Raw genomic sequence first — 14,633 nt, forward strand, 5'->3', positions numbered from 1 at the left:
GAACCACTAGCGGAGGACGGCAAAGGATGCGTTACGAAACAGATAAATACCTAACCTAGATGTTTAAGTAAAGAAGCACACACATACACTCTCTCACAAACACACGCATATTCTTGTTGAAATTTAACTATAGAAACGAATATTGTTACAGAAAGTCTTTAAGAGAAAACGTGTTGTACATAATATTTTTTTAAAACATAAAAAAGGGACTATTCCTCCTTAATACAGATTAGGAAATTAATTTGTAATATTTAACTACTATGTTCAATCTCTATTATGAATAAAGTTATATTATTATTATTATTATTATTATTATTATTATATCGATACGATCCCGCAGCATCTGATCCGTCCCGTGCTGTGCTCGTGGCTCGGCAGCGCAGCAAAAAATCGAGCAGTAAATTAAAGTGTTAATTAAATTAGCGAAAATGATACGAAACGCGATATACGATATCTTCAATTTAATGAACTGACGTCACTAATTACTTCTACAAGTTCAGAATGACAAGCATCAAGAAGAACAAGAAAAATAAAACAGTAAAGCGAGCAAGCTACGACTGATCCTATCAAGACCTGCGGTCAAACTTAGGGGACCATAAGTAGTTTTGAGCTGGTTGGCGTGGTTGGTAGATTGACTTGCCTTTCACGTTGTGGGTTCGATTCCCACCCAGGACAGACATTTGTGTGCATGAACATGTCTGTTTGTCCTGAGTCTGGGTGTAATTATCTATATAAGTATGTATTTACAAAAGGAAATTAGTATATATAGTAGTAATATCAGTTGTCTGGTTTCCATAGTACAAGCTCTGCTTAATCTGGGATCAGATGGCCGTGTAAAAAAAATATAATAGTCTTTGTATTATTCGATGTAGTAACAGTAACAGCCTGTTAATGTTCCACTGCTGGGCTAAGGCCTCCTCTCCCTTTTGAGGAGAAGGTTTGGAGCTTATTCCACCACGCTGCTCCAATGCGGGTTGGTAGAACACACATGTGGCAGAATTTCAATGAAATTAGACACATGCAGGTTTCCTCACGATGTTTTCTTTCACCGTCAAGCACGAGATGAATTATAAACACAAAGTAAGCACATGAAAATTCAAAAGTCACTCTTTTAAACATTAATATAAATTCAGTATCATAACTTTAATTCATAATTCAAATTACATCAGGTATCAAACCGAAAAACAGCATCGAAATCGGTACATTTGTTTTGAAGCTGCGATGCCACAGACAGACACACAAACACAAAACATTTATAACACCCCTCTTTTTACGTCGGTGGTTAAAAAAAGTTATTACACTTGAAACGTATGCTGGAGTCGAGAGAAGCGATTTTGAACAAGTAAAGCTCATATAGTAACGGTGCTGTATTCACATAGTATAACCGTTTTTAACGGCGGGAAGAGTAATGATAATAATAGATAATGCTAAAGTAATGCTAAATAAACAAGTTCGTCCTTGAATTGACGCGAAATAATTGGCCGAGGCCTATATGAATGGCGTTTTGAATGTCGGTGAAGATGTTATCGGGAATTTTTATGTAAAATTATTTTGGACGTATGTAGTTAAGTGAAATATATAATCGAGATATGCTTGTAGTGTATCGTTTTAATATACAAAAACTTAGCTTAGTAAATAATACCATGGAATATGTTGGTCTAAAATTTTTGTTTGTCTTTATTTCACTTGGCATTGGAATATATACTCGTAGTATATACATTAATTTTGTTATGACAGTTTTTTTTAAAAAAAAAGCAAATTTATTTACCAATTGAATAAAGGCACGGATGGTTATGTCTATGATGTAGAGATTCAATAAATATAGGTATATTATACAATAAATTATTTCAATTTAGACATCGGGTTCGTAACGTGACTATTAATAAAGTATCCTTGATGCTTCTAAGAAGTCAATTGCTATTACTTAATGGTTTTATACAAAAACTAGTAAACCTTTATTTATGAAATGTTATGTTATTAAAAATAATGACATAAGAATTGGAATTATCATAATATACGCTATATTTCTATTTTTTCAAACTTGTTCGCATTTTTGAAAACGTTCTTTATTTCATTATGCCGAGATGGCCCAGGAGTTAGAATCTGTATGTTAGCGGGGTTCGATATTTCATGCAATATCCCCGGCAATATTTCATGTTCTTAATTTTTTTTTCTTATTGATCAATTCTGCCATATATGTATCCATTTTTGAATTTACTTATCCGCATTGAAGCTGCGTAATGGAATTGGTTAACTCGGTGGTATAACACACTTAATTCTACAATACGTACATAAGTAGTTAAAAAGATGAAATCTGTAGCTGAAAATAGACCGTCTTCGTTGTCGCATATTTTATTAGTTTTTTTTATTTTAATGCAGCGGAGTTACTTATATATTCGTATGTCGGATAAGCGAAGGTCGTACACGCAATGAAGGTCATTAAATATGAACAGGCAATGGTAGACTTTGCATTTAAACTATTAACTCTGTAATAAAATCTTAGGTATATAATACAAAGAATATTATGTACCACTAAAAATATTGTATTCGTTACGAAATATAAAAATATGTATGCATATACTTTATGTGCGAGCTCGTTAGACTTTGTATGTGTTTTTATATAAAAATGTACTAGCGATCGCATGCGCAAGCGACCCCGTGGCGCTCCTCGTTCAGACGGAAAGGGTACCGCTTGTTTTTTAGCGGCTATTCCGTTGTTCGGGGGGCCCTAAACACCGACGAGCCCCATATACCTTTCCACTATTCCCGTGGAGGAAACGCGTTTTTCCAGAGTTAAAAAAAAGATAAATAAGGTATATCACGCCCATTTGACATTAAATTTTTTGTTTTATTTTTCTAATTTCAGTTTAAATGTTTAAATTTCTTAATGTCAATTGAAAAAATAAAATTCATAAAGGTCATAAAACAAATTATATATATATTAAAATTATATGCAATTGGGACATCATAGTTCAAAGGTCGGTGGTGGATTGTTGATGTAAGGAATTGTACTTATTCTCTACAGAGCTAATATCTATGGGCGTCATATCATCGGATGGCCCATTTGTTCGTACGCCTACCTCAATCAATCAACAGCCATTCATCGTCCACTTCTGAACATATGCTTCTCCCATGGTGCGCCAAAGCTCCCGGTCCTCCGATTTAGGCATCCAGTCGGTTCCCATCACTTTCTTAAGGTCATCGGTCCACCTGGCTGGAGGACGCCTACCTTTTTTATAATAATATGATCACATTAAATGTGTTGGTGAATTTCTTTAGTTACGAAAGTGGGTTGCACTTCGTAACTGTATTGAATATTCAATAGTTTCGGAGATAAGTGAGTATGTCAAGGATACGCCGATGGCCTAGAGCTTGCCTTACTCCGTAAACACATAGGGTTTTGTTAAACGGTTTCAACATTTAGTGCATATTTTTCCTAAATGCACATTAGTTAATTAAGTAATTTTACTGGTGGTAGGGCTTTGTGCAAGCTCGTCTGGGTAGGTACCACCCACTCATCAGATATTCTACCGCAAAACAGCAATACTTGATATTGTTGTGTTCCGGTTTGAAGGGTGAGTGAGCCAGTGTAATTTTAGGCACAAGGGACATAAAATCTTATTTCCCAAGGTCGGTGGCGCATTGGCTATAAGCGATGGTTGACATTTCTTACAATGCCAATGTCTAAGGGCGTTTGGTGACCACTTACCATCAGGTGGCCCATATGCTCGTCCAACTTCCTATTCTATAAAAAAAAATTAGTATATAGTTTTGTTTCTAAAATTAACTAATCCGTTTGATATAGATAGAACTCTCACATCACGATAGTTTATTGTTACAACATCTGTTGGATGGTTGAATAAATTGCTTTAAAATATTTGATTTGTATTAAATTTATGTTAGTATGTGTAGGTCAAATATCGCAACGGAATTTCAACCAGTTCCGACCTAACCGATTGATCTGAAATCTTGCACGCATTTTTGGCGTTGTTAACAATATAATTTAGTGTTATTATAGAATAGGAAAGCGGACGAGCATATGGGCCACCTGATGGTAAGTGGTCACCAACGCTCTTAGACATTGGCATTGTAAGAAATGTCAACCATCGCTTACATATCCAATGCGCCACCAACCTTGGGAACTAAGATTTTATGTCCCTTGTGCCTGTAATTACACTGGCTCACTCACCCTTCAAACCGGAACACAACAATATCAAGTACTGCTGTTTTGCGGTAGAATATCTGATGAGTGGGTGGTACCTACCCAGACGAGCTTGCACAAAGCCCTACCACCAGTAAATGTTAGTTAGAAAATAAAGTTTTGAAGTAGTTGTGACGTATGCCATACCGCGTAAGGCCAATTTTAAGCACTGCGTGTGCGTACACAATATACAACACACGTATTTGTTAGTCACACGTACATAAACCACAGCATCACAGTGCTTGAAAGACCCTTGTAACAGCCTGTGAATGTCCCGCTGCTGGACTAAAGGCCTCCTCTCCTCATTTTGAGGAGAATGTTTGGAGCTTATTCCACCACGCTGCTCCAATGCGGGTTAGTGGAATACACATGTGGCAGAATTTCAGTGAAATTAGACACATGCAGGTTTCCCGACGATGTTTTCCTTCACCGTAAAGCACGAGATGAATTATAATCACAAATTAAGCACATGAAAATTCAGTGATGCTTAAGACCCTTGAATTATAGTATATTATTATTTCACTTACAAAACTATATATGTATATATTTCCTTCTAGATTTATAGTCGTATTGTGTTGTTGAGTTTTGATTTAAAACGTAGTGGTATATTGATATTTTAATTACAAAATTAGTAAAGTACAGTGCCGTAACAGCCTGTTAGTGTACGGCCTTGGAGCTTATTGAACCAGGCTGTTCCATAGCGGCAGATTTTCTTTCGCCACACGTAGGGAACCTTCTCTCACGAGGTTTTCGTTCACCTACCACGAGATGCATTATGAAAACAAATTAAGCATATAAAACATCAGTGATTGGTACATCTTCAAAACTCTTAATATTTTAACTTTGAACATGTAAACTCTACTACGAATCAATTCTACCTTAGATAATAGTGATACAATAGCAGGTTGCGGTCAATTGATGATAAACACACCCACCAACCTACCACCCACACGCCTTAACCACATTCCGGACAGCAGCGTTATAGGAATTTGTGATATGCTTATTGTGTTAGGGCTTTCAGGTTTATATGAAATGATTTACTGTTATTTTCATTGTTTTTTTTTTGTGAAATATCTATTTTCACCCTGTAGGGGTAAGACCGACTCGTATGCCGTGACGGTAACCGGCATGACGCTCTCTTATGACGTCATGTCATCCGCCGCCGCTCTTTTGTGTGTGCGTGGCGCGTATACTAGGTATATAGTTCGTTGCTATTTTATTGTTATAATAATAATAATATACGACAGGTTGGACTCGTTCGTAAAGATTTCAGGCGCAGGACCATTGGTTTTATTTGCCTTCCAAATTCCGGACACTGAAAATTTGAAGACTTGGTAGAATCCAGATTCCGAACCGTTGGTACATTTTGATTTTCGAACAGCTATATCTACTAATATTATAAATGCGAAAGCAACTCTGTCTGTCTTGTTACACTTTCAAATCACTGAACCGATTTTGATGATATTCGGTATGAAGCAAGCTTCAACTCTAAAGAAGGACATTGGCTACATTTTTTATACCAAACAGCTATCCCTTCTTAACACGCGGGCGACACCGCAGTCGTAAATTAGTCTTCAATAATTTCATGTACATATTAATTTGCAATGCATAATATTTAAGCGTGTGTTGTCTATAGTTCGTTACGTTCATCTCGTTTGAATAACAATTGTGACACCGTTAGAATACAAAATACAATACGCTTTAGAATACACGATAATAAGCAATACTTGGAACTATCGAATGATCGATTGTTGCAGGATTTTTAAGTGTCTATCTGTTGTCTGATTTTAGTTATTTGAAATGCGATTTTTTCTTCATAAACGTTTGTATATTATACGTTAGTTTTAAAAATAAATAATTAATTACAAAATTTAATATAAATATTCGCATTGGAGCAGCGTGGTCGAATAAGCTCCAAACCTTCTTCTCAAAAAAAAAAGGACATGAGGCCTTAGCCCAGCAGTGAGACATTCACAGGCTGCTACTGTACTGTAAAAAGATCTTTCATCAGAATGGAGTAATTCAAATTAGTTAATTATGGATTTTAGGCCATAATCGGTTGTATTTTGTTATTAAAAAAATACTGTGAATATAAAATGTATATATATATTAAAATGTTAATTAAATTGTCCATAAAAAAAAACAAGTTTCCGCTTAAAACTAGTTCATACATAAGCACCGCGGAATTCAATTATATAATAATTGAAACTTAAATTTACAAAAACAGGAAAGCTATTAAAACATTAAAAAAATATATATTTATATACTATATATGTATATAACAAAAATAAAGTTATGTTTTTGCATAGTTACTTGATTATATGCGTGTAGACGTGCAATCTCTCCTCTATTTACAATTCTAAACTCTATTCCAATAGCAGGATAAGCAAAGATAAACAAATGATACATTTACATATTCCACGCGATCCGCTAACAGCCCTGCTGTATTATGTACTACAAACAGTTCTTGATTAATATATATTTACTAGCAATACAACACTATTCCACTTAACTACTTCTGGCCACTTTTATTTCCAAATTTCCGATAATACTTCCGTCGACATTCGTTTTTAAGTTTATATATTTACTTGTTTACATTTTTTTTTTTTATAGAATAGGAAGGCGGACGAGCATATGGGCCACCTGATGGTAAGTGGTCACCAACGCTCTTAGACATTGGCATTGTAAGAAATGTCAACCATCGCTTACATATCCAATGCGCCACCAACCTTGGGAACTAAGATTTTATGTCCCTTGTGCCTGTAATTACACTGGCTCACTCACCCTTCAAACCGGAACACAACAATATCAAGTATTGCTGTTTTGCGGTAGAATATCTGATGAGTGGGTGGTACCTACCCAGACGAGCTTGCACAAAGCCCTACCACCAGTAAACATTAGTTACAATCTAATTTAATTTGAATAATATGTGAAAACTTAATTAGTTTTTGTGTCATTTGAACGTTTTAATCGTTTCTTTAAGATAACTGTATGATCTTCAATAATAAACAATAATTTCAAAACCGATACCGCAGATTATTCAGATGTCGACCAATAATGTGTTGCCAATTCAAGGTTAAACATGTTTATCGCTCTGTACTCCTCTCTCCATTGGAATTGCATATAATAAAGAGAGAGAAAAGAAATATATTATAATTTAATCATATTGCAACAAAGAACAGGGTTAAATTTAACTCTGTTACAATCGATTCGATTTGGTCAAAGTCGAAAAAAAAGCCGAGATGGCCTAGTGGTCAGAACGCGTGAATCTTAACCGATGATCGTGGTTTCAAACCCGGGCAAGCACCACTGAATTTTCATGTGCTTAATTTGTGTTTATAATTCATCTCGTGCTTGACGGTGAAGGAAAACATCGTGAGGAAACCTGCGTGTGTCTAATTTCATTGAAATTCTGCCACATGTGTATTCTACCAACCCGCATTGGAGCAGCTTGGTGGAATAAGCTACACGCCTTCTCCTCAAAAAGGGAGATGAGGCCTTAACCCAGCAGTGGGACATTAACAGGCTGTTACTGTACTGTTACAATCGATTCGATCGAGTAATTTATCGAAATTATGTATGCTTAAACGTTCGTAGGGCATCGCTTCTGTATCGAATTTATAATAGCATTCTTATGTACCTATATGCTACTTATATATAGAATTCGATTCGATTATGTGAAAATACAGTTACAGACCTTCGCAAGGACGAAGTTAGTTCGAAGCTGTTCGTACGGTAGTCGTGATTCGACTAAAATCGAATCGAAATTGAAAACGAGCAAAACATATGAATTTACGACATGGTGCAATGCTTAGAATCTTAGACGATGATCTGGGTTAAATCCAAGACAAGCCCGACTGAATTTTATTTGTGTTGTTGTTGTGTTACACTAAATGTTACACCAAAATCGTTCTAATGATTTTAAAGTAAAAACAAAGTGATCGCATTCATGTTTTTTGATACAGAAATAATAGTCTACAGATCCCATAACAGCGGTAATCGGTTCGAACTCGGCAGTTGATTACACTCATGACGTAATTACCTGCAGCATGTTCTGTGTCAATGACCAATGGGAGCGCTGGCTTTCACTGGAGCGAAAATAATCACGGATGGTATGAAAGTTACCTGTTCAATTATAAATTTAAACTACACAACCTATCCCCTGTATAGTTAAGGTCGTATATTATATGTATAATATGCGCTTTAAGCTATTTTATAATTATGAAATATAAAAAAAATAATTATACTCCGGTATTAATAATTGAAATTCTGTCTCACGTGTATCCACCAACCCGTATTAGAGCAGCGTGGTGGTAAGCTCCGCGCCTTCTCCTCAGAGGGAGATGAGGTTCTAGCCAAGCAGTGAGACATTTATTATCTACCGTGCAACGCAATGTGTGTTTCTCTTGTGATAATATTTTCACTGGTATGTATAATTCGTGTTTAGGTGAAATTATGTAATTTAATATGCGATACAGGTTATGTAAATCTGAAGGTCCGCTCAAGAACGGGTCGCGATGTGATGAAATGTATAAATGAATAGTTTCAACAGATGTAAATACGTACATGCCCACGCGCTAAAACGGTATATGATTATTTATTTTTCTGTTTTTCTATTTATACTTTCTCTTTTGCTATGATAATATTATTTTGATACCACAAATCCCGGTAGCATTCGCACGAGTATAATAATGAAGAAAAAATACAAAGAAATGGTAGGGCTTTGTCCAAACCCGTCTAGATTGATATCACCAATTCACACACAAAAAAAGAAAATTTCTTATCTTTATCAGGGTTTTGGTCGCGTAGGCAGGATGCCTAACCAAAGTTTTATCTCAATCGGATAAACATTCATTTTAATCAATAATCATAATGTTATGTTTAAAAAAAATAATATAATCAAAAATAATATCAACAAGAAGATTACAAAATATAAATGTAATTTTTTATTATATACTTTGCAAACATATATCTCGAGCTCGACGATGAAGGGAAACGTTGTGAGGAAACTTGCATGTGGTGCATGGAAATCTGCCACGTGTATCCAACTTGTATTAATAATAATAATAAAATCCTGGGACATTTTTCACACACGGCCATCTGATCCCAAATTAAGCTTGTACAAAGCTTGTGCTATGGAAACCAGACAACTGATATACTACATATACTACTTTTCTTTTGTAAATACATACTTATATAGAAAGTTACACCCAGACTCAGGACAAACAGACATGTTCATGCACACAAATGTCTGTCCTGGGTGGGAATCGAACCCACAACCTTCGGCGTGAAAAGGCAAATATCTACCAACCACGCCAAACGGCTCGTCAATTAAAGCAGCGTTGTGAAATAGGATCCTAGCCTAGGCCAGCAATGGGACATTTATAGGCTGTTTCATTATTTTATACTTATAAAATTAGAGTAGTTTTAACTCAAATAAATAATTAAGTTGTATTAATGATCTAATTAATATTATGATCAGACGAGCTTGCAAAAAGCCCTACCACCAGTTAAAATGTCTTATATTGTTTTCTGCCACCAAGCATATATCAGTTGTCATGTTTCGGGGATGTGAGTGAGCCTTATCATAACGAAAGAAATAACGTCTTAGATCCAGGTGAAGGTGAACACTTATCACATAATATTTTTAGTTTTTTTATTCAATTTAGGCACTTTTTTCCTACACAGGCAACGCGGTCCCATTGTCCCTTCTATGTTAAACATAACATTATGATGGACCATTTTCTCGCCTGTATTTTTTTTTGTTTCTATATTTTTGTGTATTAAAATGTCGATGAATTAATGTATTGACGGTTAAAGAACGCATCCTGGTGTTTTGTTTTTTTTTTTTTTTAAATATATTTTTTGTATTTTTTTCTATCGCGATTCGACTGTAAATCAATGTTAATTGAACATCAAATATTTATTACTCGATTTAGGAACGCATCTCGTGTCCATTGGAATCGTTGGTTCGATAGATCTAGTGAAAGCGGATTCGATTCCGTTACGTTTATTAATTTTAATCGCAATTCGAAAGTTCACCTTCACTCTAAAAAAAAAACACTATAGTGTAATTATTCATTTAAAAATGTTACGTGTTTAGTTTTTAATGCATCGGTTCCGTATATTAAGTTTTTTTTGTGTTTAGTGAAATTTTATTGGCGATTGAAGTTATCGAGCTTGCAATGTGTGTATCTAAGTAATTTTGGCTATTAAGTCGAATAATAATCCCACTGCTGGGCAACAAACTCCTTTTTTTCTTTCTTTTTTTTTTTAATTGTCGGTAGTGGTGACCAATGCCCTAATTTTATGGGCGCTGTAAGAAATTGTACTATTTAAGAATAAAGAAATGAGCTCGATGTATAACGTTTTATTTCTCAGACACGAATGAAAGTCAAAAATACAATTTAAAATAATTAAAATCATTATATATATATATATATATATCTAAAATAATTAAAACCACAATTTCAAATAATTATTTCTAAAATAAAAATATACTTTTTTTTATAAAGAACGCGTTACAAATGTTACATCCTTACATCGCCAATGCGCCACTAACCTTGCCTGTGGTCACACTCTGTCAATCATCCTTCAACACGGAATACAACAATACTAAGCATTACTGTTCGGCGGTAGAATGTGTGACCAGTTCTATGGTGTCTATATGATGGTGGTGACGAGGTTCACACCCACCAGCACGGATTAATTCGAAAAGGTCAACGGAACCCTATTTATATGATTATTTCTTGTGTTATACAATATCTGAATATTAATGAGTTTTTTTTTTCATGCAAATAATTTAAATTGTATGCGTAATTATCGGCTCGTAATGCTCGGTAAATAATTACACGGTTTATGAATTAATTATTTCTCATTTCTAATAGTAAAATTTGTCGAACTTCGAGTAGCTAACATTTCATGTTGTTACATTTTTAGTGGAAATTTTATCGTGGTCATCATAATGATATTTTCATAGAGCTGATGCGGCTACGGTGGCCATTCGTCACGTCAGTAAGTTCCCGGGTGGTTTTGTCCGACGTCTTCATAATTTATAGTCATATTTCAGCCAATTCTCACAAAATCTTAAAACATTTTTGCACCTCAACGTTCCCCATCAAACACTATGGAGTAATTAAAACCTTTTTTTTTCGGAATGTCTAGTACTGTTGGCCTTACTGGCCTCTACAGCGTCACCGGGCGGGATGGGCGAGTTGAACTAAGCCGGATGTTGGGAGCCACACTGGGCTCAAGAGAGACGGGCGTCCTAAGGGTGCCTCCTGTGAGGCCGGGATTAAAACCGTATTAGTATTATTTTGAGTTTATCGCATTCACACAGACAGACGCTGCGGGCCTTTGAATTTTATGTGCATCAAAATTAAACTATTAAAAATATATTATATATTTACAGCTTCTTAATTGAAACAAGTAACACGTGCGCCGTCATGATACTTAAACGGAATAATGTCCTTGTCAAGTGCGTGTTTATGGCAAGGACGAACATCCTTACAAGGTCTTTAAAAGTGAATGCATATTAAATCGGAAATAACCGGTTCCCTTGTTAGCGTAACTGGGCATTTCCGGTTTTATGTACTTACGACCTGTTTTGATTGAGCTTGTTGTTCACATACTAGATAATCGTTTTTTTTAATGGCTTTGTGTTGTTAAATGTTATTTATATATATTTTATATCGTGCGCCTTTAAAGCTACATAGATACAATACATATATAATATTATATATAACACTGAGGTAAAACGGGAACAAAGGAAAATTCTAAACTTAGTGACAATATTGATCTCTGGTAACATTCTGCGACGCCATTTTGGTCTATGTATATCACCAAAGCTCAATTAATTATTGTCTATGTCACGAGTGAATCGAGAGGATGTTATTTATATGGTTTACTGCGGAAATTATCGCATTCTACTGCTCCACAAACCTTATACGTTATTATAAATAAATACATTTTAGGTGTAGGATGATCTACAGACATATGCCGACCTTTCGTCTTGTATAAAATACCATACTATACGTTTGAATTCACTTTATATAAAAATAACTGGTAATATTCGGTTTTACTTATAATTGTTATTTAGGGGATGTTTAGATTCTATGCCGTGTCTTCTTCTTTCTAATGTGAAATTAATAATGACAGAAAGAGAGAAGGCAGTGTATATCTAAACATTCGCAATATCGAAATAGATGGTTATTGTAATAGCTTAAAATTACTACTTTCTGAAACAGTATACGCCTATATACGTCATATCGATTAACTATTGATTCTAGTATATTGCCGCTATATAAAAGTAAGTAAGTAAGTAACAGCCTGTAAATGTCCCACTGCTGGGCTAAGGCCTCCTCTCCCTTTTTGAGGAGAAGGTTTGGAGCTTATTCCACCACGCGGCTCCAATGCGGGTTGGTGGAATACACATGTGGCAGAATTTCGATGAAATTAGACACATGCAGGTTTCCTCACGATGTTTTCCTTCACCGAAAAGCACGAGATGAATTACAAACAGAATATATCTATATATCTGCCGCTATATATGTTAAAGAAATCCAAAAAATCATTATGGAGTAAAATAAATAAAAACGTTGAGTAAGGGAACTCAAAATAAAATATATATATGTTTTATTTCCCCTTACTTCATCAGTCTTCTCCCGAGGCATACCCAAGTTCCACATCAAAACTTCTGAAAACATTCGAACATATACATCATCATGAGAATTGGTTATGAAATTAAAAACGATGCCAGCAGTGCTATTCTATTAGAACTCACTTCATTACTCAAACATGATATGTTATCTACATAACAACCGACTTAAAGTGATATACTATTTTGATGCGTGTATTCTTGAAATGTTATGATTATTATGATCAAAGTCGCATATCACTTTCTGATATTTCACGACAGTTTTCTGTGAGATACGAGCAGAATACCGAATAGCCCTACTGTACACGAGGGCGAAACACGATCCAAGATCCGACCAGTCGTCCTTGGAAGAGATGTGAGCTGTTATCATTGTTCCTAATTCACACTTGGGTGAATTTCTTAACGCTTTTCGTTTATGAATAGCGGGAAGGTTTTTGTTTCTATTTTTGTCTCGTTATATACTATTTACTCATAAGTAGACTCCGTGCCTCTGAAAGCACTTTAAACTGTCGGTCCTGCGACTGAACTCTTTCTGGTCGTATCGGACTTGAGAGCGAGGGAATCGAGAGTGCATCAGTGTTTGAGCAAACACTTGTGAACTATAATATATACTGGTGGTAGGGCTTTGTGCAAGCCCGTCTGGGTAGGTACCACCCACTCATCAGATATTCTACCGCAAAACAGCAGTACTTGGTATTGTTGTGTTCCGGTTTGAAGGGTGAGTGAGCGAGTGTAATTACAGGCACAAGGGACATAAAATCTTAGTACCCAAGGTTGGTGGCGCATTGGTGATGTAAGCGATGGTTAACATTTCTTACAATGCCAATGTCTATGGGCGTTGGTGACCACTTACCAAAAAAATACTCAGTGATTCTTAAGAATTGCGATAGAACCGCTATCTTCAGTTAAAATTCACGTGTTCCAACTATTCCGCCATCTCGGTTTCTAGTAAAATTCTTGACGATTAGAATATACAAATGTTTTTAATGTGAACGCGTATCAACTTGAAGGTTTTTTAGGATATTTGAACGGTACGTGACCTCGGACCTCTATGTACGTCTAATTTGAAATGTTTACCTTTGTTTTACGGTTTTTAGCGTAGAAAATGTGTTATCTATTCGTTATCACATATTTACAGAAATTACCTTATGTACGTATTCAAATATGTGGGTTATATATTTAAAAAATGATTGTGTACTTGTAAATAGTAATAGTTTTTAATTGTAAGTATTTATTTTAGATGTATAAATAGATAAACATAAAACAATTCTATACCTTTTTTCGTCCCTGTTTGTCAAACGATTTACGTACGTCATGGGAGTTCAGGCGGCACCATTATTATTACTGATTCATATCTATGTCCAACCATAGGAGTAACGACAAATAAACGATTTGTCATCGAAATGACGCGATACCATTGGTCGAAATCTTGAATTATCTATGGGACTCATTGCGAAAACATTGCTTTTTGAATATCGGTGAAATTGCTATCAGAAATTTGAAAGTAAATATAAGTTTATATAAGTAGTTAAGTGGAATAGTGTTATATTATAAATAAAGATATATTCTAAAGTATAATACATCATATTATAAAATTTATGTTTGTTATATTTTGGTTTAATGTTTTAATTATAGATCATATTAATATTTACTATATCTATGTCAAGAATACTTAATAACTATTACAATAATATATTTTATATAAAAGCTTGTAATAATTGTCTTTAATGACCATTATTATTATTTTTATTAAATTTACATTATTAATTTTTATTA

General features: G+C 34.9%; 1 protein-coding gene across 9 annotated transcripts in view; it reads left to right on the plus strand.

Moving 5' to 3' along the window:
* LOC126778784 (mitogen-activated protein kinase-binding protein 1) overlaps positions 1 to 14,633 on the plus strand; it is a 122,243-nt gene that overhangs the window by 62,348 nt on the left and 45,262 nt on the right. The gene's annotated exons all lie outside the window — the stretch shown is intronic.

The sequence above is a fragment of the Nymphalis io genome, chromosome 27, assembly GCF_905147045.1.
Source record: "Nymphalis io chromosome 27, ilAglIoxx1.1, whole genome shotgun sequence".
Taxonomy (NCBI): Eukaryota; Metazoa; Arthropoda; class Insecta; order Lepidoptera; family Nymphalidae; genus Nymphalis; species Nymphalis io.